Here is a 27,567-nt window from a genome sequence, read left to right as displayed (position 1 = left end):
CCTCCTCCCCTCCCTCAGCCCAAGGATTTGCCACCCTGTGACATGGCGAGGATGAGCACAAATCCCACGCGTTGAGCAGAAACTCTGTTTTTTATCTCCCTGTGCTGAGCTAGGAAGACTTCTCTGATTAATAGTCTGCACTGGGAGACCCACAGGGGGTGGCTGGTGCCTAAAACAGTTATAGTGCGTCATTTGTATGAATCGAATGTTTGGGTACCACGGACATAAGGGACCTGTTATAGCTGGCGCTGCCAAAATAGAGGTCGTACACAGCGGGCGAGGAGTTGCCCACAGAGCCGGGCACAGGGAGCTCTAAAGGGCTGGGTGCTCTGAAGCCACTGCTGGGTGGTTTTGTTAAGAAATACAAACTGCTCAGATTAAAATCTTTCACCAGGATGACTCTTCCTTTAAAAGCGACTGTGAAGGTGGAAGAAAGTTTTGAAAATGTCTGTGTTCGTTTTTTGGCATCTTTGCGTTAAAGCATTTGGTTCTCATATTGAAGCAACTTCCCACTGGGAAGCAAACCTGGGCATAATTGATTCCTTTTAAGTGTTAAAAAGACCAAACCCAAATACTTCTGACCCAAGTGACTCTATTTTTATTTTTTTTTTGTTTTGCTGGGTGACCAGGACAGAAATGATTTTGAGAATTCAACTTTATACTAGTTGAGGGAGAGAATTTGTTCTCTTAAAATCCTCGTGGGATGGGAATGTAGTTTCTCATGCTGCTGCAAGTGGGAAGCTCGGGGAATCTTTGGGGGCTGTTGCTTTATTATTGCCAGTACCTTCTGAATTTGCTTTTATTATGTTATTTAGTAACTATGACAGAATTGAGTGTATTCCATCCAAGACTTTCTGTAAGATGTTCCCAGCAAATTCTGTGAATGTACAATAATGTGGTATGTAAATACACATTTATAGCATTGACCCTACAAAACCTGTGTGTCTACTGGCTCATTTCCCTTTCCACAACATTGTGCTGTTTCATGTGTTTCCTTGATGATGTTCTTCAAATTGTAGTAAATCTGCGTTTTCTCCCTTTTATTTTGGAGGCAGAGCAGAAGGGCAGCATCTTAAGGCAGGATTCTGACTTGTGTATCGCAGCGTGTTTTTCTGTTACAAATAATACTGAAAACATCACAACTTCTAAGAGAATAGGTAAAACCGGTCCCTGGTCTTGGCAGCAGGTCAGTGAATGCCCTGCCCTGGCCAACTTGCTCAAAACTCTGCCTCTATTTTCTGTATTTTCTGGATGATCCAGAACTTTCTTTTTTTTTTTAATTCCTGAGTGTTTCTAATTGAGCTAACATTATTAGAAGGTTTTTAAAAAAAAAAAAAACCTTTCCCAAATTCCCTTTGCGTTTCAGTAGCTCTTTAATATGCAAGGCAGCAAGAGATGAACTGGGTCTAATTACGAGTCCCTGGAGTAGCCAGTCAGAAAATGAATTGATGCCTTTTTCCTTATGAACAATGCATGTACCACAAATTAGAGGCGCCATCACCAGAGATTTAATTACAAAATATCATTACTTTCACACATCATTTCAGATTTGGCCTGATCAAATCAAAGTTGGGGGAGAGAGGGAAGGGGGGAGGCGGGCGAAGGAAAAAAAAAAAAAAAAAACTGCACCACTAGCAGGGTCATTCGTTCAGGGGTACTTGAATGCAGGAGGGAATTGGTGTTATTGAAGCTTCCCAAAAGGCAGTTCTGCAGAGAAGCGGCAGCCGGGAGGAAATTCATTTCCTTTTCCAAGGGAGGCTCTAGGCAGTTCAGTTTTCCAGGGGAAAATGCGGCATGAACGTGATGGCCAGAGCTGGGCTTTGCTGGGAGGTGCTGCCTAAAGACCATGGGCATGTCCAGCTCCGTGGCAAGTGTGTCCCTGCTTGGGGAGAGGGGGGTTTCTTGTCAGGTGGGAAAAATGTGACGGAAAGAGCATCTAGTCTGCTATCCCTTGGCTTTAGCTGGGCTTCCTCTGCCTCTGGCAGCTAACGCTGTGTGTGGAAAAATAAGGGACTCATCCCAAGACGTATCTAAGTGTACTTCAGGCAAACACAGCGTACATTATCCTGCGTCATTCCTGACAAACCTCCCCAAAAACACAGAAGCTGAAGCTAGCTATTTGTGCCAAAGTGCATGATGAATTTTGTCAAGAGGAATGACTGCCAAGGGAAGCCTGGAAACTCGTTTGCTGCAGGGTTCAGCCTGCTATTGCAGTTTAAAGGTCGTGGTGGTTACCAGAAAAAAAGGGTCTGGTGTGTGTTGGGAGGAGGGTTTGGCTGCTTTTGCTTCCCTGATCTCTGTTCACCCCTGAAGAATACAGAAGCGAGCAGCTCACCATCATATTTTGAGTAAGGTGGGTCCATCCCTTTGGTTGACCATCTTTATAGCTTTTTAAGCAGAGCAATTCGGAACAAGCGCAGTCAAAAGTGGTCACTGTTCTGTAAGTAAAAACCTTGAAAGCCTCCTTCAAGCTGAGCATCCCAAGTGAGAGGGTCCTCCCTTTTGGTCCGTGCCCATGGAAAAGCAGTAGCACGGTTTGGAGCATGGAGTCTGACTCTTGTCTGCAGGAAGGTTTCTGGGCTCAACAGCCCCATGCCAAAATGGAAAATCTGGCGAACATTCAGAAGTCAAACGGTCCCAGTGGTGTGTACTCACCATAGCGGGGATGAAAATGTCAGAAACATCCCAGTAAAATAAAAAGTTACAGCCCTGTAGTGTCTAATGCGTCTGAGTGATGACTGTCATAGCAGACCCATGCTACGACGCAAGGAATCTTCTTTTTCCTCCCTGAGAAAAGAAAAGTCAGGCTATTTTCCTTGCAGAGTGACACCTGTCTGGTGCTGATTTAAAGGGCTGGCTGTCGAATGGGGCCGTTCCTGCTGAGCTGATGCCATAAAGCCAGGCAGCAGCAAACACGGGTGCTTGGGATGGGAGGGCAGAACGGCTGCTCGGCCCTGGGATGATTTACAGCCCCTGCATCCAGCCTAGGCCATGGGCTGTGATTATTTCTCAGCCGGACGCACAAGCCAATCGTTTCAAGAAGCTAAAACGCTCTTCAAAATTTATGAGGAAAATGACGGCTTGTTGAATACATGATGTAGCGAGATGTAGTTTTACATTAACTTAAGAGGCATTTATGGGGCAATATTCATCTTCTCTGTATTATGGCAAGTATAATATGAGAGGATGCTATGTCATGGGCATATGAGACCTGACAGATACGATGTACGCAGAGGGAGACCATGATGAAACAGAAAAAGGCAGGAAGAGCCAGAGCCACAGGCTGAATGAGGATGGGGCAGGAGAACAGGCTGTTGTGAGAATTGGGAGATGCCACCCGTGTCCTCCACCTGTGGAAGTTGAAGTTGCTCCATTGCTTCCATGGAACCACATGGATACCCACCAGCTGAGGATGTGAGCCAGTGATTCCAGCCCTGAAGATCCACCCATGACTCAAGGTCAAGCCTCACTCACCACCCGCTCTTTGGAAGAGCTGCTCAGCTTTGTTTTGTGGTTCAGTGGACAAGTGAATCCAGGGCACGTAATGCCCCTGCTCATTCTAGCAGATCGTTGTACAGGTGGCAACAAGGGCTTGGACCGCTGTGAGCGACCTGTGAATGTGTGGGCCTGTTACAAAGAGGAAAAATTATTAATTCTGATAATATTCTACCTAACGGTTGGACTTTGCCACGCAAGTACGTAGGCTGGAAAAGGTTGCGTGGTCTTATGGAGGAAGTAACAGGGTCCCTTGGGAAGGTGGCAGAAAAGCACGTGTATCACTGTTAGCTAAATATAGCTGGATACTCGCAGAGCTCGCTCCAGCTGGCAAACCGAGCGGCTTTTCTCTCCTGTCTGTCACACATCTGACTCCTCTGAAACGCGCAGCACAGGCCAAGCTCTCGGGCTGCTCCAGAGTCAGCCTCTCCAGTTTAGCCTGGCAAAATTGTAGCGGAAAGTAATTCCTAAGCATTTTTTTTTCTCCCTTGCATTTAGCTGCAGGCAAAATTTTGCACTAGAAAGTGTTTGAGTTGGTAATGGAGATCAAACAGCTATCTAATTGGAGCTGTGAATTCAAATAGAGCTCTTGGTGCAAGCCCTGACCCTCTGGTGTCCTGCACCTGGGACGTGGGGGGTCTTGGGGCTGCCTCCTGCCCCCCCCCCCCCTTGCTGTATATAAGCACAGACAGCTGTGAGGCACACGAGTCATTGGTGTGGCTGAATAATCCAGTAAATGATGCAGAGAAAGGCGCTTTTCCCCAACATCAGGGGTTTGTGGATGTACCTGCCTGCTCCTGCCCACCCAGGAGTGTTTGGGTTAGTGCTGGGCTCAGGGTCTCCTGCAGAGCTGGATCCAGGGGTTGCAGAGCCAGGGATCCAGCTGACGGGCTCACCCGCGGCACAACCGTCATGTAAATCGCAATTGCAGTGAAGTCTTGATCTCCATAGGTATTCCTCCCTGGGCATTGTGTGTAGGGAAGGGGCTCAAATTCAGGTTTCGTTGTTGGGTTTTTTTTTTTTTCCTTTGGTATCATGAAAACACCCAGCGGAGCTGTGAGCCCTGCCTTAAGGAAATAATGATTGACTTTGGAGTAGAGGCTAATCATCAAGAGACCAAAGAGCTTGCTGTGCAAAGCCAAGGGTCTCTGCATCTCTGATTCAGCTCTTTCCTCTAAGAGAACTGCAGGGCTTCCCCTCCCCTCTGCCTGACCAGCCTGTTCCTTGGCAAGAGGGGATGTTGCTCTCTTATAGCCGTTTTATCACCTTATTAGATAAAACAGGTCAAAACTTCTAGACTTTGAGTCAACCTGGGGTGAATACCTGGATGGGTGGCAGGAGGCACCCTAATCTGCTAACATCACCGCTCCCCAGCCTCTGCCTTTTGGAAGGTTTTAGCCAAACTTTAGTAAGGCTTGTGGCGCTGACGGCGATGTTATTAGCAAAAACGAACCCGAAAGGTTGTATGGTGGCTTCGTTGTCCTTTCTTGATATCAGGTGGGACCAGGCAAGGTTAGTTGGAGAAGGCTGAAAGGTTTGCAGGAGCTGTAGCATCCAGATGCGGGGAGATGGGCAGAGGCTGGAGGAGATGCCCAGAGAGGTGTCTGGGTGGGGGGGAAAGGTTGCAGAAGCCATGCTGAAGAAGCAGGAGCGCAGAATGATGTATAACACCCATTACATCGGAGAGAAATTAAAAGGATTGATTGATATCAATTATCAGGTGCAATTTGTTGCTGCACAATTGACACGTTAATCACCCACCCTGCTGCATTTCAGCATGGCAAGATTTTTGACCAATTTGAAAGGTTTACAGCAACAATATGATGCTGATTTATCTCTCCTTAATAAAAAAGTGATCAACTGAAACCTGCATCCATCATTCTGTTTATCACTCATGGTGATTTATTAACTAATTATACTTACAGTGGGTCTTTTTCTATAAGTATGGATAACAGAGTGATGCAGTGTCAGTGCAAGTCATAAATAATGCCACAGTACAGTATGTTTAATACTTACTCCTAGGACCAGCCCATAACAAGATGCCTTGATTAAGGTAAGCAGATGGCTTCGTTTGTCAGGAACAGTCCTGAAATTGCACATTGAGGAAACAAGTCCATTTCTCATGTTTCCAGCGCTGGACAATTGCACAAATGTCTCAAGCGTGTAATTCAGATCAGGTGAAACGCTCCCAGCTTGGCCACTTCTCATAGGCGTCTGCAAACCCTCGCCAGACCTCGCTGCAGCCTGGGACTGAACAGCCGCATGGGGTTTCCGAATCCAGGTCTACAGAGCAAGAAGAAGCCACGAATGCAAGAAAAAGGGGGCTTCCCTGTGGATTTTAAAATCGAGTTGGGGAGCTGACAAAAGTCAGAACTTCTCTAGCCGTCATAAAAGGAAAAAAGGAATTTTTGTTGCTTTTAAGTGACAAGTTATTGAGCCCCTAAATCAGTTTCATCCATCAGAAATGCCTTTTACAACACTTGTAGGTTACAGTAATTGGCTAATACAGGCTCCTAGGATTTCTGTCTTGACAAAGAGATGTGGTCAGTTCCCTCGCCTCGCGCAAGAGGACGATGCTGTGACTCTATTAAACAATTACACCTGTAATCGTGTAATCTCAAGGTGAAAGCAGCTTCTCAAATGACACATCGGGCAGCTCTGTGCTGCCTTTCCAGGCTGTGCAGCTGAGAAGTCTGGATGATCTCCACTCCCTCCAGAGAAGAGGTGCTACCAACGAGGCGATGGCAATGCCAGAGTCACTCTGCAGTGACCTGGGGATTTTGGGGTCTTTCCCAAAGAAATCCTGCAGAGCCCACTTGCCTTTTCACATTTGCGTTAGAGCAATACAAGACACCAAGTGCCCAGGGCTGCTCAGCTTTAATGACACTTTTTTCTTCCTAAAATCAATTGGGAAGTACTCTTTGCAAATCCCAACCTTAAACTCACCATGGTTCTGCTTGGGGAGCAACTATTAAAAGAGCAGCAGAAGCCTGTGTGGCTCCAACACTCTCCAAAGTGCTGTGGCTGAGCCCGATGCTTCCAGGGCTGGATCATAGTGGTGCAGCAGGAACGCTTGGTTTCCCCCTCTCTCTCTTGCACGGCGTTATTCTCCTGCTGGGGTGCAGGTGCTGGGGCATCAGATTTGCTCTGACAGACTGAGGTTCTCCCCAGCCTCAATTCATCTTGCCAATCAAGGCAGAGGCAGCCCAAATATTTTTCCTTTAATACCTCTAAGGATTGATTGAAATGCCAGTTGCTTCCTGCAGCAGAAGGCCTGAGGGCACCAGAGAGGACAACCCAGGCAAAGCTGGGGTGACTCTGGGTGCAGGGGAGTCCCTCACCCTGCCGCTGTGCAGCAAATCAAATCTACTCGTAATCCAGTTTCCAACCTTTTGAGCCAAGACCAGAACCATCCTCTTAACTTTTTCACCTTGATGTCTGCCCACAAATGCATTTACAGAGTCCATTCTTTCTCCTGATCTTTTACTAAAGATATGACCTCTATTAGTAAGAACAATATTCCATCCGCTTAAAGAAGCTTTTTTTTCCTCTTCTTTATCCATCGCTCAAATAGGTTCGCGGTGAATACGCTGGGTCCGGACTCCCTTGTATTTCAGTTTTACACAGGCATAGATTATATGAGATTCTTTCTTTTTGGTATTGATTGATCTCTGTAATTAAGAACCTCATGTAAATGCGGTACATAACGGCTATTTTCCTGTCATCCTGGTGCCCTGCTCCCAGCCCTGCTGTTGACTTACTCTGCCAACTTGTCCAAGTCTCTCATTGCTCTGCTTCTCTGAAAATATTAGGTGTAGCTTACACGTTCTTTGGGACAGAGTGTCTTATTCTGTGTTTGGATGATGTCTGTGAGATCTCAAACTGAGCCTCTCTTTTCCCACCCCACTAATATCTCTCTGCTTTGCTGATTGCAGCCGTCTTGTCCTGTGGAATGCAGCCACTCCTGGCCCAGAGCAGCAGTGGCTGAGCACCACGATGTATTACAGGGGGCCAAGCAATAACACAATAACGCCATCCCGGATTTACAAGTGCGGAGGGGAGCGGGAGGGGGGATGTCGGTGTGATTAGCACATTAACAACAGGGTCCATAACCAAGAGGGAACACTAAAACCAGCGGCAAATAATTGTTAAATTATTACGCAATTAATAGTTGTTTAAAAGCAAGGCAGGAATGATGAAAAAAAAAAAAAAATCCCTGTTTGAAAGCGCTTTTGTAGGGCTGATCAGCACAGGGAGTGCAGCTGCAGAGACACCACAAAAATTACCCGGCACCTCCTGGGGGAACAAACAGTGACAGATCCATAATTTATAGGGGGCAGTCGGCGCTCAATAATTAGGGCATAATTTACACTGAGCGGGTTTTGGTGGTGGGAGAAGAGAAGCAGTTTTGTTTGTTCTCCTGTTCCTCCCCTGGCTGTCTGTCCCGGAGCTCGGAGGGGAGAGGATGCTGCTGCAGGCAGAGCTGGCCTGACCCACACGGCAGGGCTTGGTACATCCCCCCCCCATCTCTCCTTCAAAAGCGTGAGCCCATAATGACTATTTTGCAGGTTTTTTCAGATGAGGAGGTCAGATTTTTCTGCTCTGATCCTTGGCACAGCTGTTCCCCCTTTTGATGGTTAACCCACATCATCTGTCCTGTGCTGGAGGCTCTGAGCATCCCCGCAAGCCTGTACCACGGCTCATCTCCTGCATCCTAACAGCCCCAGCTCAGTGGCTCCAGCACATCTGTGCCCTGCGAGGGGCTTGGCACCTCGTACCCATCGCCATCCTCAGGGCCTGGGGCAGGGGTAAAAATAATGCAATGCGACATCTGCCTTTTAGCCACGGAGCAGCCTTGCAGCCAGGCTGCAGCCCTCCTGCCTGCTTGGCCGCCCTCGCCCCTGCCCTGCCCGGGCTTGCAGGGTTCAGCGTGAGCCACCTTCGCTTTTCCTATTGACAGGCACATCTGGTCCTCGGGGCCACCTCCCACGGACAGGAGATGGCTGTGCTCTGGGTGCAGAGCCAAGCTAAGCCCATTTCCACCCGGGGACCCAGCTTGTCAGGCTCTGTAGAACACGAGGGAGACCTAAGGAGAAAAAGTCTTAACGTAACACAAGAGGAGCTAAAGAAACCCTGAGAGTTTCAGGGTAGATGCCTCCCCGATGTGTACGAGGAGGGGGATCACCCTGTAGACGTCTTGTAAATCTGTGTCCAAGCTGTCGCAGGAAGGAAGAACAGTGTTTGTGCAACACCTTATGCTTCAGCTTGAAGCTAAAGTGTGTCTTTAGAAGTGTTGTGTATGTCAGACTGACAGGACCTGCAGATCTAAAATTGAGGGATGGGGATCCTCAGGACCTTAGCCAAAATGTAGCTCTGGAAATTGTCTCTTCCCTCCTGAATTAGCCCTGTCCTGATGACGCTGGGCGAAAGCTTTGCTGCCTGCCCCATCCTGTGGAACAACATTGCAATGTGTCGGCCGGCTCAGCCCCGTGGGCCGTGGCGGTGAAGGCGTGAGATGCTCCAGGCTGAGCGCCCTGTGTGGCTCCGGCCAGCAGCGTGACAGCCACTAACGTGCAGTGGCAGGGCGGGCAGGATCGTTCCCCACCAAAAGCCACCTTGACCCTGCCGGGGCAGCAACAGTGAAAAGAGTTAAATTTGATTTCCTCATAGGGAAGAGGCTTGCAAGGGGAAAAAAAAAAAAAATTACTTAGCTTCATCTTTCTCCCATTTTAGAAAAATTAATTTTTGAGAAACCTCCACAGTTTCACTATTTCTGGTCCCTAAATCACGCAGGCTGACAGCCTGTCCGGGGTTATTTATTGGCTCCCTCGCAGGGAGCCATCTTCGGCGGGCCGGGGCTTGATCTGAAGACCACGAGTGCCATCTTCTGGGAATCTGCAGCCCTGCTTCCCTCCCCTTCCCTTCTCTGCAGCCTCCCGCCGTTATGCCATAAATCTCGAATCCAGAGGAAAAAGTTTCTCTACGATGAGCCTCCCCCTTGGGCTTCCCACCGCTGTGTACCGGAGCATCACCAGTCGGGGGGCAGCACGATGCTCCTCGAATTCCTGGGGGGAAACTGAGGCAGAGACATGAAATAACACAGCCTCTCTGCTCCCCCTCAGACGCACAGGGAGGTCTGGGGTGTTATGTGGCCTCTGAAATGCCCAGGAGGCTCGGGATCAGGAGGTGTGGTCGTGCCGCACGCTTGATCTCAATTTGAAGCTCTTTCCTAGCACCAAGAAACCGACAGGAATCTCCTTTCTCTTTTCTCTTTTAATTTTCTAATAAGGAAAGATGATTTTTCTTCTTGTACAAATAGTTAACTCCAGAATTGTGCACCTTAAGATACCCCCGGAGCATCACAAACTCCTAGCCAAATCCCAATGGAGGGCAACCCTAGAATTAAATATTTGTTTAAAACGAAGGAATTGCCTGAGCTGGAGCCCAGGGCCATGAGGCGGAAGGTGGTCAAAGCATCTCAGGAAAGGAGATGGAAGCAATAACCTGGGGACAGTGCCCTTCTTGCAGAGGTTTACAAAGGCTTTAGTTTCTTTTTCTGTAAACCAAATCAATGGTTTTTGTTGAGGTTTGATTTATGGTAATGGAAGGGGAGGGAGCAGGTCTGTCTGTGCCTGCCCCGCCAGAGCCTGCAGTGCCGCAGAGGGTGCTGCCGGGCTGGCCCAGGGCAACCGTGCTTGTGAGAAGCCAAAGAACTGGCCTTTTCAGTGCGCCTGAGTTTGTTTGAATATCAGGGCGGCGATTCCCGTGGTTCAAGGTGAGGCAGGCGCTTCCCTGGCGCTACAACGCCTTTGTGGGAAGAGCGGAATGCGTGGGGGTGATGGGATGCCAAAAAAAAAAAAATACTGTCCCTCCCTATTGCAGCCCCCGCAGTGGTGCGCAGCTGGGTCCGCAAAGCGGCTCGCAGACCACGCAGCAGCGTGTGGCCCGGTCAGCGGGACGCAGCGCGCGGTACATCCAGCAGCAGGCTGTGTGCCGTCCATACGGCGCTGCCCGGGGATGTATGTACGGCGGGGTGCAGTAGGTATAGCAAGGCGCAGTGGGGTTAGTACGGCGGGGTGCAGTCCTCAGGGCAGGACGGAGCACGTACAGCAGCACACGGTCCAGTTCGTCCAGCGGTGCGCGGTCTGTACGGCACGGTGCGGTACGTACGGCGCGCGCAGAGCGTATGCCCACGCGGTCAGGGCCACGAGATGGTGCTCGGAGCTCTCGCTCCTGCTTTCCCCGCAGGCCAGCGCTGCCGGGGCTTTCTCCATCTGCTCAGGGGTTTCTCCTGCGTCCCTCCTGGGCCGGCGGAGGCTCGAGTGGAGAGTCTCAGACGCAGCACGACTTCCCTCTCGCTGCCTGTCCGGTTCTCCATGTTGATAGTTCCCATCGCGACCCAGGGAAGGGTAAAATCTGCCCATGGCATGGGATCATGCTGCTCCGTAGGGTGACAGTGCCTCAGCAAGGGCCTCTGCTGCACCCCACCACGTAATGGCCCCCATCACGGTACATCCCAGCTCTGCCACCCATCGTGTCACCCTGCACACCCAGAGGTGTCACCTCTGCCACCCTGCTGTCCCCGGGGAGATGCAGTGCATGGACACAGCCCCTGCAGACTGCCCCTTGTGCAGTCACACTGCCGGCATCTCTAGGTTGGGCCTCTCTTGTTGCTAGCTACTCTGCTACAAGTATGGAGGTATCTCCACATCTTCACGCAGCAGCTGAATCCCTTCCTTCTGTGGCCATAGCGGGGTTAGAAAATTATTCATCACCTTGCTACAAGCATCAGCCCAGTAGATCTGAAGGAAGGAAACTGAGCAGAAACAAGGCTGGAGAAGTTCTCTGGAGGTTGTGTTGTCATCCTCCCCTGCAGCAGCTCTCTGGTCCATAACCCTGACAACTCGTTATCCAACCTGATAGCAAAAGTTCCCCCCCAGCAGTGCGATTCCCCAGGCTCCCTCAGCATCAGCTCTGTCGCTTCACTGGCTTTATTGGCAGGAGAAATCTTTGGGCCGTGTGGATCCATCAGGTCTCAGCGTTGGAGAAAGAGGGCAGGCAGCCAAATAGCATCAGGTGGGGATGGGGAGCGGTGGAGCCCCTTGGGCCTTCCAGGAGCATCCATCCACCACCGCAGCTCAAAAGAAAACATGGGAAGTTATAATCCAGGGTGGGTTTTTTTTTTTTCTTCAAGTGGAAAGTTAGAGAGTTTCTCTTGGCAGGGAGTCAGTCGGTATTGGGCTCTGGTACTGAAAGGGACAGGAGGTGGAAAACCGGAGCTCGGCTCATCTCGCTGGTCTCCTGAGCAGCTGATTGAAGTCACGTTTGAAAAACAAAGTGTGTGTAGTCCCAGCCGAGCAGCCCCGCTCTGCGAACAGGGCGTTCCAGCCTGAACCGCGGTGTGGTTTTGACAGACGTACACGTGATGATGGAGCAGCTCTTGGCTGCAGGGGACGGGGCTGGAGGCCTCGGTTAATGCTGGAACAGAGTGGTTTGAGTGGATCAGTGGTACCTGGGGCACCGATTTTCAAAGGAAATTGCAGGTGTTCGGTGTTCAAAGCCCCTTGTAGCAGGTTTCCCTATCTGATTTCATTAAACTCGGCAAATGTCTTCTTATGTGATGAAAATTCATGATTTTTTTTAAAGATAAATCTCACCCCACCCCCCTTAACATCAGTGCTTACCTCTTTGCTGGGGCAGGGGGAGAACCGTGTTTTTAAAATAAAATAAAGCCTTGCTAAGTGCGCCTGTGTTCCTGCTGACCTTTAACCCAAACAGCAGCTGACCTTCAGGTGGGTTTGGAGAGAAACCAGAGCCCCCATCCAGTTTGTGCTGGGGAAAAGGGGAAACAGCATCTACCAAATCCAGGCCACTTGTGGCCCAAGCCCCGATTAACCGAAGGCCGCCTGGAAGCAGGCAGCGCTCCCTGCGAAACGATGACTCCAGCGATGTTTGCAAAGGAATTCAGATAAAACTTGGTGAGGTTTTGGGAAGAATGATTGCTGCCAATAACACCATAGGCAAGATTTCAGAACAAAGGCTTTTTCTCATGAGTTAGCAAAAGCAATGCTAGCTATTTGCGATTTATGCCTCCCTCATAAATTACACTTTAAGACGAGGATTCTGTGTCATCAGAAAAGATACATTTTATTTTTATATAGCGTCTTTAACACACACTTAAGGAGAATGATGGTGTTGTCAGGGGCCTGGGGTGATGGGGGGATTTATTTATAATTTTTTTTTTAAGACAGAAGTGTTTTCAGCCTGTGAAGTTGGGAGCGGGGAGTTACAGCAGTCACCAGCTGACAGATTTAGGGGAGGAGGCAGGGATCAAAGTGAGGGGCACAGAGATCATGCATGCGTGGGAAGAGGCTCCCACGGGAAAGCCATGGCAGATGTGGCCCCTGGAGAAGTCAGGTCCCACGTGTAGATCAGAAGACCCCTTTCCATGGTGTCTACGCTTTCCTCTGCTCCCTGCCCAGCCCCTCACCTGGCTGTCGTTGGAAAGCGCTCCGGGCTTCAAGCCGTGTTTGGGCACCTGAGGCTGCATCTCCATGGGGTGGTCACATTGGCACCGACAGGTTCTGCCTCGAGGCGGGATGATGCTGTTGTTAAATCTGCCACCGTGAATTGCTCAAATTTCACCTTGGTCCATCCAGGACTCTGGTCTATCTCCATGGTGGTTCTTTGAGTTCTCCACGTCTTGGGTCACTGGGCTGTGTACAAACTGCACCTCCTGTGGATTTAGGGGTTCTTCTTAGAGCTTTTATCAGTGACAGGGTACATCTTAGTGGCTCAGAAAGAGGGAAGAAATAGGCCGGGCACATTTAAAAATGAGAGTGCTCTCTTACATTGCGATGCCAGCCTCACGATGCCGTTGCTGGGAATCTGTAGCAATGTAGCACCAAGCCTTTTTCTTCCACAAATTTTCCAAGATGACTTGAAAAACTGAGGAATTCATTGAGTAAAGATGTATTCATTCAACAGCTATATTTTCCCCCTGTTCCTCTTGGATTTTGCCCTTATGAGCCAGCACTTGGCTTATTCTAACAGTGAGATTGCTGGTTACTAGTCCGTCAGCTGATGTATCCATGACTTTCGCATGACGTTGTCTTCTGAGACCGGGTTAACCAGCTCCCCGAGATCACTACCTTTCACTCCAGAGTCTGCAGGGAAGCTGCTGGGACAGGTAGGGACATCGTGCCGTGGCAAGCGTGGGTGCAGGTCACCCCGCAGCTTTCCTGGGACACCCCAGGCAGCAGACGGGTGTCCCCCTCTCTCCTCTGGCCTTGTCCTCCCTCCCGAGGGGCTGAACCTCCCCTTCCGTGCGTCTCTTTGCCCCTCTCCGGCAGCTCCGCTGCAGCCCAAGTCCCGACAGCTCTACCTCGCCCTTCCCAAAAGAACTTTTGAAGCCGGATTTGCAGAGATTTGTTTTTATAAACTTTTCCTGCCTGTGCAGCAGGTTAAAGAGCTCTGGAAGGGAAGGAGGGGAAAACGGCATATTGGGTCATCTCCATGGGAACGTCGTGGGAAGATTGATATGTGCCCCGAGAGGCGGGTGCAGTTATTAGCATGTTCCAGATCCTTTCCCCTCCCACCGCTGAAGAGGAAGAAATAGCGTTTTCAAGGAGGAAAGAATGTGAACATCTGAAATAAAAGCACCACTGCAGATCCCAGCTTTTTCCAGCAGTGGGTCTCTGTTACCTGCCAACAGCAAGCGCCAGCAGCTGTCACAGCCAGAGGGAGCCAGGTGGGTTTGCCCAGGAGAGGACAACCGCATTGGCATGGTCAGATGGTACCAGCCATCGCCATTCGGACACAGAGCGATGGTGCTTGGCAAGGTACGGGGAGAGAGAGCATCTGGAGCCGCTCCTTGTCTGGTGGTCGTGACCAGTTGGTGCAATGGGTGTCTTCTCCTCTGCTTGCTACCCCACCAGCCCCCGTCTTTCCATATCGCAGCATCACCTGAGATGGCGAGATGAGCTCCAGCTCAGTTTGGTGAGCGCAGATCTGAGCACCCAAGTCTCTCTGGTGCAGCATTAACCAGGAAGGTCAGGGGAGGCCGGCTCGTGCCCATGTGCCTCAGTTTCCTCCCAACGCCCCGTTCTCCCTGGCCGGCACTGGGGACTGCCAAGAGCCTTCACATATGCTAACCATTTTCAAGAGTGATGGTGGGCTGAAGACAAGCCCTTCGGTCTTGCTGGAGCCAAGAATGAGACACCAGATGGTGCATGACCTGACAGAGCCCCCTGTGATCTTCTGTTTGTTATTCTCCTACAAGAACATTGCCCTGGGAAAAATCCAAGGGTTTGTTTCCAGGACCCAGACTCTTTTCATGTGTAATAACAATTGCACCTATTCTGGCCACACGCGTTGCTCACATGAGACCCTCTTGCTGCTGCAATAAGGTTTTTGGGTGCTGGGGGGCTGGTGAGGTCTCCTAGAAAACAGCATTCGGCTCCTCTGGGGCACGGCTGCGATTACCCTCCCGGCGCGTGTTTGTAGAGCACTTTACAAGAAAGAGTCCCAGCCGTGATGGTCCTCCCGTGGGCGTTACTCCAAAATTACTAGCCACAAAAATATTTTTAAAATAGAAACCTCTGCTCTGGGCTATATGTAGTAATTAATCATTAATAAATCATAACACTCAGGAGAAACTTTAATGTTGCCAAGCTGATTTTAAGAGCTTGTCTAAGTGGACCTGAGTGCAGAAGCTCCTCAGGTGGAGGGTGTCTGCTTCCCTCCTGCCCCAATTAATTTCTGTCAGGCAATGAAATTTGGATGACCTGTTTCTGCGGGGCAGAAGATGAGCCTGTGTCTGTGCATGCAGCACGGTCATGATTGGAAAAGATCAAGGCGCACATTTGCAATAATAACAATAATAATAATAATAATGTCCCCAGAGTGGCATTTCAAATGCAAATTGAAAGAATAAAAATATCAGTTCCTGTTATAACTTTGTGGCTGCTGTAACCGAACCCAAGCGAGGACCTGAAGCTGTCCCCTCTGCCTAACTGGCAGCAGAGCTGCGATTCTCTGTTTGTTTTCATTCCTGGCCCGAGCGGGCGAGGACTCAGCCACAAGCTGAGAAACAAGGCGAGGGGCTGGGGCTGAGGAGACAGACAGTCTCGTGGTGGCACTAACCAGATGTTAATCTAGCATCAGGCAGGTGACGGCAGCTATGTGTGGTGACTAATAGTTAACCTGCTGTCCTGAGAGCTCAGCTGAGCCCTGTTGTGAGCCCGTGAACCCATCCTGGCCGGGGACCGGCTCTGCTCCTGGGGCTTCAGCTCCCAGGGCTCCGCCAGGAGTGATGCGCTCCTGCCCCTGACTCCGGGATGGGAAACACTGGTGGCATGGACCCCGCAGGGAAGTCTTCTCGCAGTTTTGGTTTCAGTCAGTCTTAACAGTTGCCGTTCCCCTGCAATATCCGATCGCATCCTCTCTCTCTCCCTGCATTAGTTGGAACATGTTGCCCAGGGAGGCTGTGGCTGCCCCATCCCTGGAGGTGTTCAAGGCCAGGCTGGATGAGGCTTTGAGCAGCCTGGTCTAGTGGGAGGTGTCCCTGCCCAGGGTAAGGGGTGGAACGAGGTGATCTTTAAGGTCCCTTCCAACCCAAACCATTCTGTGATTAATGGACACAGCTGCCTTACTTCCCCTTCAAAGGTGCAATGGTGCCGGGTGTTGCTGGTGTGCTTTGTTGCCTTTGCATAAATGCACATACATCGATATAAAGCTACTGAGGGCATCTTTTAATCTGAAATCACAATATTTATGTAAATGCCTTTGCATAAATGCACATATATATATATAAAACTACTGATGGCATCTTTTTATCTGAAATCACAATATTGTTCAATTTAAATTTTTTGTAGTTAGAAACTTTGTGCATGTTCTGTGCGTGTCCCTGAAAGAGAGAGGGACTGGGGCGCAGTGATTTAGGGGGGTTTGAGCCCAGAGCCGCGGGGATGCCTTCATCCTGTACACAAGGCACCAGCCCCCCAGGCACAGCCCCTCTCCTTGGAAGCACGTCTGCTAATCAGTTTGTTAATTGCGAAAATAAGCCCTTTGATATTTATGACTCAGGATCAGAGTTTGGCTAGCTGTGGGAGAAATCGGCAGCCAGGGAGCGTAGGCAGGATTTATGGTGGCAGGGCACATGGAGGTAGCACTTATTTGGGCCACGCTCCCAGTAGGTTTTAAACCAAGACAGAGCTCTTAGTCTGAAGACACAATTATTTTTTGCAGCAAAGAGATTGTCTGAGAATGAAACTGATGATTTAAAAAACAAAGAGGGGGAAAAAAAGAAAAAAAGGAATTGAAACTGCGTAGGCTATTTTCAGCCACCAAGATGAATGAAACGTAAAAAAATAAAATAGGTTGCAAGTTCTGAATTCTAAAAAAGACCAGTCTGAAAGCACGAAAATCCAAGCAGGTGCTGTCAGCTCCAAGCACTGACGAGGCAGGCATTACTGCTGGCAAATAGTGGAAGATTTCAGCGGACACACTCAGGACAACACAGATCTGCTCATCCACGGGGATCTTCGGTTATCAGAGGAGACCTGCGACACATGCACACAAATGCTTTGCTGGTGCTCCTTATTCCTGGCTCCTAAGGCTGGAGGCTGCTGGTGGAGCCCCTAGGAGGGCAGATCAGACCTGCAGCAAAAGGCTGCAGCAGAGACCAGCAGAAAAGGAGTTAATGCATCAAGCAGAAGGCGACCTGCAGCTCAGCCCTGTGCCCCCCATGCTCATCACCATCGCCACAGTCTTCCAGCCTCTTGCTAGTCCTCCTGACTTTTGCTGTCATTTACCTCGGCGTGAAGCAGGGAGAGATGATCAGGACGAGGGGCATCCGGGGCTGTGAGGAAAAACAGCCTCACCAGTGTAATAAAACCTGGAGGCGACTACTCTGCAGGACCGCTGCCCTCTCCCATAGCCCCCCACACGGGTTCAAGAGAAGAAGCCACACACAGTCATTTGGAAATGAATCTGAGCTGCGCGTTTCAAGGTGTTCCTCTGAAAATTCCCTTGCCAGCATGGGATGTGCGTGGGTGGGTGGAGGACTGGAAGGGCAGGACCGGCTGGGTGCCAAATGCTCCGGCTTTGGAGGACGTCGCTCACGGCTGACCCAGCTCGTGGTGGCATCCATGGCAAGAAGGAGCTGCTGCAGCACCAGCGATGGAAGGGCAGCACTTACCTGATGGCAGCGGGAGACAGACAGGCTCAGGGGCCCCTGTTTCCACCCCACCTGCCCTTCAGCCAGTCCCAGAAAGCGATGAGCCGTTCCCGGGGAGCAGAGGATGGGTTGTGTCCTCAGCTGGGAGACGCGAGGCTGCAGCCCGGCAGTGGACTGGGCGTTTGACCCACAACCGCAACACCTGACCACAAGCAAACCCACGTGTGGTGCCTGCCTTTCCCCAGGGCGGTTCATGGGAGGGCAGGTTGTCATCCGCTGGGTGCCCAAGGGGAAGTGAAGGCAGCTCTGCTGCAGCGAGGGCCAGCTCGGTTTCAGAGAAAGGGCAGAAAAACTTTCAGAAAAGATGAAGCTGGTGAGGGCTGAGCTGGCTCCGCGCTGAGGTCCCTGCGCTGCCTGCCCAGACCCGGGCAGAGGGGTGTCTCCAAGTCAGGTCCCAAAGACTCAGCGCCGAGCGCCTGCCGCACAGCCCTGTAAGCCCAGGCAGAGCCCTCTGGCTGCACGGCCGCTCTCTGGACCATGCCTCGGAGCACATCTGCTGGGATTTATGCAATGCAGGTGTTTGCACAGAGCTGTTCTTATCTATAACCCTCCTGGCACCCGAAAGCTGATTGCAGCCAGACCCCTCCATCAAACAGCAGCACTAGGACCCAGAACAGACCCTTCCAGCACAAAGCCCATGCTAATGGCAGACTGGAGGCCCCAAAGGTCATGGCACCAAGGGCCGCAGAGATTTCCAACCGGCTGCACTTGTATTTGGGGCTTCTCCTGCCTTTGTCGGTGACTGTGACCATCAGCTGCTCCCAGGGCCAGGTCCCAGCCCAGAGCCTGGCCATGGGCATCCTCCATCCCTGCCTAAGGATAAGCCTCTGATGGGATGCTGTTGTGGTGACACTGGTATGGTAAAAACCCAGCACCCATCCTCCCTGGTTGATCCTCCCCTGCTGGGACACAAGCGATTCATTCTGGTGGAATTATCCTGGTCGAAACAGGAATAGACTGAACAAAAAAGAGCAAAAACATCTTTTCGCCCACGGATTTGGGTTCGTGCTCAGGGGCCAGCAGAGATGCCTTTCTGGCTGAAGCAGAAAACACTTCCCAGTGCCCTGCCTCTTTGGTCTCTTGCTCATGGCAATTTGGATTGGTGCTATTCAGCTGCGTTATATTTAAATTACCCATCAGGCAATTGCAGTGCATGGTCTTAAGCAATACAACCGCGTCTGACTGCCCCGGGGGTGCCTGTATCAGGCTGTACGTGCTGACGGTACGAATGCTTTTTGCCCTGGTGACTATACAGACACACAAACAGAGCGGCTGAGGCTCTTGGAGGCTTTGCTGAAGTTTATTAGCTTTTATAACGGTCATGAAAATAATTGGATCTCAGACAGACGTCTGCAATTTGGTACAAAGGAGGCAAAGGAATGAGGCCAGACAAGGTGTAAATCAGGAGTAACTCCAGAGCTGCTGGTGCAATGTGAGCAGAGCAGGGTGAGCCGGGGCAGCAGGGGGCAATGAGTCCTGGGGACGTGCTGGGGTTTGGGAAGGGTCCCAGGGTCCTTGACACAGTCTCACAGTCACCTGGTCCATCTCAGTAAGGAAGGGGATGATGTTGGAACACCTGGGCCGGGTGCTGGTCCCAGGTGCACCCTGACATGGCACCTTCCCCAGTCACTCCATTCCTGTGTCACAGGTGTCACACCACCATCGTGGGATGCTTAAATAGGTCCATTGAGGCACTAAGGGCACTGCATGAAGACCACGGGCACCAGCATCGCTTGCCCCACTGCCTGCCCTGCGCCCGTAAGTGGCCGCAAACTGGCTGCCAAGCTGCCCATCTCTACCCACAGACGACTCTGCCAGCTGGGACCCTCTTGCCTTGCTTGGCATCCCCGCTCCAGGGCCAGTGATGCTGGTGGGAGGCTCCTGTCCCATGCCGGCACTAGGGCTTTTCCCTCTGAAGCACTTCAAGGAGACAAACATCACCTCTTTCCGTTTTGCAGAGGGGGAAACTGAGGCCTGCGGGAGCTCCCCCACGCAAGTGGCCAGAAGAGCCTGCAGTCTCCACGGGTTTCTCCTGTGCACTGGTGTAAGGGGGGGTTCCTGACCCCATTCCCTGCTGTGAGCCCTTCTGCCAGGGCTGCTCGGGGAGAGAGGAACCGGGGAGGGGGGCTGTTGGGGTGTGCTGACCCCGGGGAGGGGCTGGCCGAGCAGACAGGGGCTCCAGGTACTGCTGGGAGCCGCGGGTGGGCTGATCCCAGCCATGAGCTGTGCAAGCAGCAGCCGACGGGGAACTTCCAACCACAAAGCCACCCATCCTTTTCCCCCGGCTCCCTCCAAGCACACGTGCTCTCCATGCCGGCTCCATCGCAACAAAGCAGCCCCTGTTCCTCACTCCATCCCCAGCTCCTCCCCAAGCCCTGTCCCGGCCAGCGCTGGATTTATGAATGAGTCCCCTGCTCTGGTGACAGCGGGCCCTGCCAGCCCAGCATGGCTCGCTGCAGGGATGGAGGCGCAGAGGGATTCTGCTGCTGTCGGGAGCAGCGCATGGTGGGGAAGGCAGAGATCTGGGGTGCGCACACCCCTCCCAGCCCCTTCCCATCCCCATGCCCGCTTGCCAAGGGCTATTTTGGATTATACCTTGCCAGGTTGCCAGCTGGCACGGCTGCACGGAAAACAGCTCCTGCGTCCTCGTGTCCTGGCACAGCAGCAAAGCCCACATTGGTGACGCTTCCCTCTGCTAAGCTGGGCTGGAAACTCTGGCCGTCGGAGGGCTTTCCTGGGAGAGACGCATCCCTGCTGTAGGGATGGGACCTCGGGCAGGCAGGCAACGCGAACAGCTGGCCTGCAACCCATCTGCATCGTTCAGCGCTTTGTGTTTTTACTACTAATTAAGGCAATATAGATGAAGGATGGCCCATTTCCACACGCTTCATGCAAAACAAAGATACGGAGCTGGCAAAGCACTCGTCAGCGTCATGTGCCGGAGGCATGTCATGTAAAACCATCAGTGACAGCTCGTTGGCTTGTCCAACACCTTCTGTACAGAGAGCTCTGCCCGAACTCCTGGGAAAACCCTTCCAGCCCCTCTCTGAGCCAGGTCAGGGCTCATCAGCATCCAGTCACGTGAGCACTGAACTCTCTTATGCTTCAAACATTTACTGCTGGAGTTGATGACCAGCACCCATGGCCTCCTAGGAGCCAGGATTTCACCCTGTGCTTCCAGGCCATGCTGCTCCCTTGAGCTGAGCAGCCTCTCTGGTCTCATCTGTCCCCTTCTCTCTGCGTGCCCAGCTTGGTACCCCATCCTGGAGCGCTGTGAACCGTAACGAACCTTTCTTATTAGTTTTAAGTGGCTTTGGATCAAGCATTGTGTCAGTAGCTGGCCAGGATATTCAGGTTTATTTCTTCTGCATCTAGATTGCTCTAAGTGTGGTCATCAGAAATCCTTTCCCAGGGTCACATGGGCTGTGGTCTTTGAGGGCAGCATGAATGGAAATTGCTGCTCCTCGACATTTGGTGGCTGTACAGCCCCTTCTCCAGCTCTGTTCCTTCCTGCTGCATCCAGGAGGTCTTGGGAAAGGAAAGGGGGACGGATGACAACAAGAGATGGGGCTCAGCTCAGGGGTGAGGAAGAAGATGGTTCCATCTGGTTGGGTTCTCGCTTGCCTTGGTGCCTGGAAGCAGACAGCAGTTGCCGTGCATCTCCATCCTCTCCTGAACCTTTTTTCCTTCTCTTATCTCCCCCACGATCTCCCTGCTGTCACCAACAGCCTCCCCCCTCGGAGCCACAGCCCCACAGCTGCTCACAGCAGGTGCTTCAACGGGGTTGTGGGACCTCTCGTGTGTCTCTGGAGGAAGGTGTGAGCCCCAGTTTCATGGCAGCAGAAACTCAGGGAGACCAAGAGCTGGACAAAACCACTATTGCTGTATTTCCACAGCAGCCCCAGCCTCCAGAGAGACACTTTCCCATGGGCTCCTTGTTACTTCTATTTATTTTTTAAGACCGCTTCACATCCCTGCGGTTGGGCTGTGACACGAGCTATGCTTCGCTACCAGCCTTCGCTACCACGCTTTCATATAAACACACCGGCTATGCTAGCCATAGGAAAAGAACCTTCTACTTAGGGCTGGCTAAACCTCTCTCTGTAACTGCACCCTTACTTTATTAATTAGAGTTAACGTGTCTCCCTGATGAATTTGGAGGTGCACAATCCTGATGAAGGCTGCTGTCTGTGTCACAGCCTGCTGCCCGGTGATCTCAAGGCTACACGGAAAAACCCTCAGACACACCAAGAGAGGCCTCCTGATCTGAGAGCAGGAGATCCCACACCCAGCTGCCTGGGTCGGTGTGCCAAGCAGGCCCCGGGGTCTGCTTGCGCAGAGCTTCTTGCAGATGATAGAAGCAGTGGCAAAAAAATAACCATCCTCATCGGCATCAGGCAGCTGGCCATAGATCGAGCTAAACATCAATTAGTGATCATCAACTGTGATCAATTTAGATAGCTGGTTACCCATGTTTCTGTGCTATCTCCATAGTATCTGAGGTCTCTAAACCCATCATTAGTTTTGTCTATTTATGTCTCTATACACACACAAAGATGTTGATGGAGATGTAGACGGTGCTAAGACTAAAACTGTTGGACCATCCTTTTGCTCGTTACAGTCTATGCTCTTCTGCCTTGCTCTGTCTTGCACAACCAGATGTAAACATGGTGGTGAACAGCATCCAGAGGTTACCACCATAAGAAGCTTCTCCTACCACCTTTTCTTGGCCACCTTGACCCAGGGGGGTGACCACATCTTCCCTGCTCCCAACTTACCCACCCCATTCTCTAGTTTGGTCCAGAAAAAGACCTGTATTAAAGGAAAAAACTTTTTTATTTGTTTTGGTTTTAAGTCAGTAGTTTGTTTCTCTGACCTAAAGATGTAATTCCCCAGTAGTTTACACCTCCCTTAGCATAGAGAAGTGCTCACATAAGGTCTAATCACTGATCTAATTAAATTGATTTGCTACCACGTTAAATCAGTGCAGCTATATTGAGCAGATCAGGTCTGAGTTTCTGTTCTACCTCACCATAAAAAATGATAATAAAAAGCACCTTCAAGACATCAGTGCTAAGAATTCAAAAAGAAAGTTACATTTATTATTTTAAACCCAGTCTCGTTATTTCTGGGATGTGGATTTTTGAAAGGGGCTATGAAATCCTTGGCATTGGGAATATTCGTCTCACATTTCTCTTTTATGGAGACCTCTGTATGACATGCAAATATTTATTAATGTTCCAGAAGGGTCTAAGGAGTTTATGAATCTAAGCCCATTGAAGGTGACAACCCACTTTTAAAAATCAAGGGGGGAAAAAAAAAAGGAAGCCAACTGTTAGTCAAAAAAACACCATTATTTTTAAAATCTTTTTCATAATTATTGTTATTCGTGATTTGAGATTGATTATTGTTTCCTTAAAAAGTACCTTCATTACTTCCTCCCTGACAAAATTACTTTAAAGTAGTTATTTCCACTTGAGGTTTTGGTGGATTTCCTGACCAGGGGGTTCAGGCTTAGGCTTTTGTAGCTCTGTTACAATACTAACATTGCAAGTTAGTTTAGGAAAGATTTATGTTCCAGCTAAAACCATGATAAATAAATTTAAAACCGGTGACATAGACACTTTTATACAGAGCTATCTAATTTGACAAAATGTACAAATTTGGTCAGATTCACTCCAACAGTGGCCCTTTCAACTCTGATTTGCAGGGTCAATTAAAAAGCTGAAATAGCAGCTCATTGGATTTTCGGAGCTCGCAGCCTCAGCCCGAGAGCAGGACAGCACCAGGCTGGGACACCAGTGTCTCCCAAAAGCCTCTTCAGCCTGACGTGATGCTGCCTGTGGACATGGCATCCCCCTGCGACATGGCACTCATGGTTGGCACCCATGGGTGCAAGTGCTGCTGGCTCATGGGTTTGCTCCGCGGGGCGGTCCTGCCCTGAACAAACAGCCCCGGCATCTTCTGCACTTGCATCTGCCAATGCACCTGCTCCAGGTGACCCTGCTCTGGCAGGGGGGTTGGACTAGGTGATCTCCAGAGGTCCCTTCCAACCGTATGATTCCATGATTACACCAAGGATTTGCACCCAGGCTGGACCCAGGCATGGTTTGGTGGGCCCCTCCTGGGGTGTGAGGGGGTGCTAAGGTCTAACCCATCTTCAGGGAGAGGACAGCCCTTAGCAGATCTGGCCTTAGGCTACTTCTGCTCATTAATGGCACTATTCATCAGGCTGATGAGCTTTGACCTGAAAAGCCCTGGCTCCTTTGAATCATTCATCCGCGGAAGATCCCACACCTGCATTTCTCACCCCATCACCTGTGCTGGCAGGGAGGAACCATGAGCCTTAATGCCAGATGACAAGTATAAGCACAGAGAGGTTCAGAGCTGGGTAACTCACAGCAGACTGCCCTTGGTGTAGAGGACTTGCAAGCCTGCAAGCAGGGCTTGTCTTCATCTCAACTTGCAAAATGCCTTCTGGCTTACTTTCCTTCTGTGCTGAGAAGGAATTGGGTCCACCCAGAGCCTGGAAAGAGCCACAGAAGAGGACAGATGCTGCATCTGCCTGCTGAGATCCCGTGTGGCAGAAACCCTTGGAGCTGCTGTTGAGAAGCAAGGCACTCGGTAAGAGTCCCTGGTGCTGGCACAGCAATCTGAGGACAGCAGCTTGTGCTAAAGGGGATGCAGGGGTGGGGGTGGGACCCCCCAAAACCAGCCTTGTGCACCGAGCAAGATGCAGTGCTTTCGTGGCAGTCCCTGCTGGCCCATCCATACCACTGCCATATGAAAGCAGCAATTTGGTGAGCATGGCCATAGCTGTGAGCATCACCCAAGGGTTAGTCTGTGCCAGAGAAGGAACTGAGCAGCCCTTGAAGCCCTGCGAGTGCAGGACTGTCCTTCCTCCCTGGGAACCACTGCCCAACTACAATAGGACCACTGAAGCTAATAAAGCCATTAATAAGGCCACATGTCATCTCCTGACTAAGGCGTGAGCGATTCACACCTCATTCAGGCTTGAAAGTCTGAAAGATCCCACATTTGGTCAAAACTCCCCTCCAGCCTGCAAGGCAAGCTAGCAAAAGGGCAGTTCTCTGTGGCTTGGGGTAGGGGGGTGGAGCAGGGGGCTCTCTTCTGTTGAGTTTTCCAGACTAAGCTGAACTTAGGCTACCTCAAAGCCCTCAGGCTAAAGTGGGTCTTGTAGGAGGACATGGCACGCTGGCACGTCAGTGGGTGGGAAGCTTCTGCTGGATTTTCAGCTCTTGTCACTGACTTAGGCAAAGTTTTTAAAGGCTCCGTTTCAAAAGCGCTCTTGGGTTTAGCAGGGGTGGTCCCTGGGATACGTCTGGCCTGGCGCTCGGAGTGATGAGTATTAGAGCTCCTGTGGATTTTGGATGGGTTTAGGCTGCTCAGATCTCCTGGAGTTGGGCCCAGCATTCTTCACGTGGCACAACTCCAGAAGTGGAAGCACTCCAAGTGAGCAGTTTCTTTCCCAAAATGGGGATTCTTCTTTCCTTTGGATGGAAAACACTACAGACAGGGGAAATATTATCGCATTGTACTGTGAAGGAGAACCATTTATTAGCTGTGGGTACCAAATTTAACTCTGGGTATTTTTTAATAGCAGTTGTGATATGAATAGAAGCGTTTGGACCCTTTCCTTGCAATGTCAGGAATCTGCATCACAGAATTATGCTACTACGTGAGAAATAGCAACGGAAATCAGCTACAGGAGGAAAAAAAAAAAAGAAGTGAAACCGGCTAGCCTAAATTCATGAGAAATTCATTCCAGGGGCACAGATTATATGAAATGGTTCCTTATCTCGCTTAAATTTGCAACATGTTAATGCTTAAAAAGAGCCATCCTATTGCCTCCTACACTTGCTGTATTATGCAAGGGTGGCTTTTCTCGTGTGCTTTGGGGCTCCCGAAGCACCCATGCTCGGCTGCCGGGAGCCCGGACGATAGGGTAATCTCCAAATACAAGGCGCCGCTCTAAGCAGTAAAACAGGCTGAAGCAAGGTCCTGCTTATGGGTTTCTCCGCTTTCTCAAGCAGGAGAGTTACTTCTACTTGCTAGGAGCAGGGAGGCAATGTGGCACGGTGGAATATATACACCCGGCTGCGTTCAGCATTAGGCAATGGTCACACAGCAGCCACAAACCATCACAGCAGCTGGATGCGTGTTTGTGTATGTCAGCTGGCTCCGTGAGAAAATGCAGTACATACTCTTTTAGATTATGATCCAAATGTTCTTTTTTTTTTTTTTTTCCCATTATACCAACCTTTCTACCAGTCCTGGCTCCGTTAACCGTGGCAAATGAGGACACAATAAAGTTCAATTGATATCAGCTATTGTTTTCAAACTAGGAATTTCCCAGGACTTCTGCAAGCTTCTCCCATCCCAGGTGAAACTTGGTAATTAAGACTGACCTTTGAAGGCTCCCACTTGCAATGGTATCTGCTGGTTCTGCTTAATTTGCTCCCCTGTCTTGCATGTAAAACTGTGAATAATTGCTGTGGTTTATTAAAGTGGAAAATAAAGTGCTTTCAAGGCACCGAGATCATTTAGTTTCCAAACATTTGACAGTACGTAATAGGTATGAGTGTTTTGAGCAGGTTATTCTAATGAAAAATGAGGGGAGTCACATATCTGACTGTTCCTATTTTGTACGAGTGTCAACTTTGTTATGGTGACAGCAGGTTTACACGGTTACACTGATCTGCAATCCTGCGCATCAGGCAGGTCTCTCTGGCTGTGAAAAATCGTAGACTAGCAATGTAAGTATCCGAATCATAGCTTTTACAAAAGAGCTAAGATTCAAAAATTGTGACAAGCTTTTAAAAATCAGATTTTTAGGTTTAAATCTGTTTTGCAACTGAGCTTTTGTTACCTCCTCATTAGCAGAATGCACTTTTTTCATATTCAGAAGCCTTTTATTTAAATATATATATTCTCTTTCTAAAACATAAGTACTAGAAACTTGCTGCTGCCTCTAACAAAAGTAGAGATTCTTACAAAGTAACACCAAGGAAAACAAAACAAGTGAACGTGGATACATGCGGCTGCTAATAAAATTGGACAAACTGGCAATGTTGCATTCCCTCCTCCTGCACTCTGAAAGACCTGGACTTTTAATATTGTAATCAAACATATCAAGATCTGGATGTATTTAATTAGCAAATCTGTTTCTTTTGCAAGTTTGAAATGTATCACATACTAAAGCTGAATATAGAAGAAAATTAACTGAAAGAACGCAATGTAAACGGCTTTACCTGAGGCTAAAAACAAGGCAATGGCTTGAAAAGAGAGCTACGGAGGGTTTAGGGGTTTGGATGTATAGGTTTCATGTCCTGTGCTGATCCTAGAGCCTCACTTTTGTATTTACCTTCAGCTTCTTAGGTCTGGGACAGCCTTGTTTTAGCCTGGGCACCACAACCCCATGGAGCCCACGCTGGCTCCGATGCCTGGGGAAGGCCGGAGTCCTGCTTTTGCTGCATGGAGCGCTATCCAACCTTTGGGGTCACCTTTGACAAAGCCTTTGCAGAGCCCTCTGAGAATCACTGGCCCAACTGCCACATGAGGGAGGCAGGTCTGTGGAAGCTGTTGCCCTCCCCAACTCTCTGCTCCAGCGTCCAGAAAGAAGCAGCATGGAAGTGGAGGCTGCAGGCACAGCACAGTCATAAGTGTGGTCTGGCCAGGGGATCTCCCGCATTTACAGATCTCGTCCATGCACAACAGCAGGAACTCAAGCTGGAGCAAGGTGTAGGATCCCATCCTGACACAGGACCGTAAAGCTGGTCAGAAAAAAGGCACCCCTCTCTCAAAACAGGCAC

This window comes from Chroicocephalus ridibundus, chromosome 12 (genome assembly GCF_963924245.1).
Source record: "Chroicocephalus ridibundus chromosome 12, bChrRid1.1, whole genome shotgun sequence".
Lineage (NCBI taxonomy): Eukaryota > Metazoa > Chordata > Aves > Charadriiformes > Laridae > Chroicocephalus > Chroicocephalus ridibundus.
Note: the sequence above shows the minus strand (reverse complement) of the source record.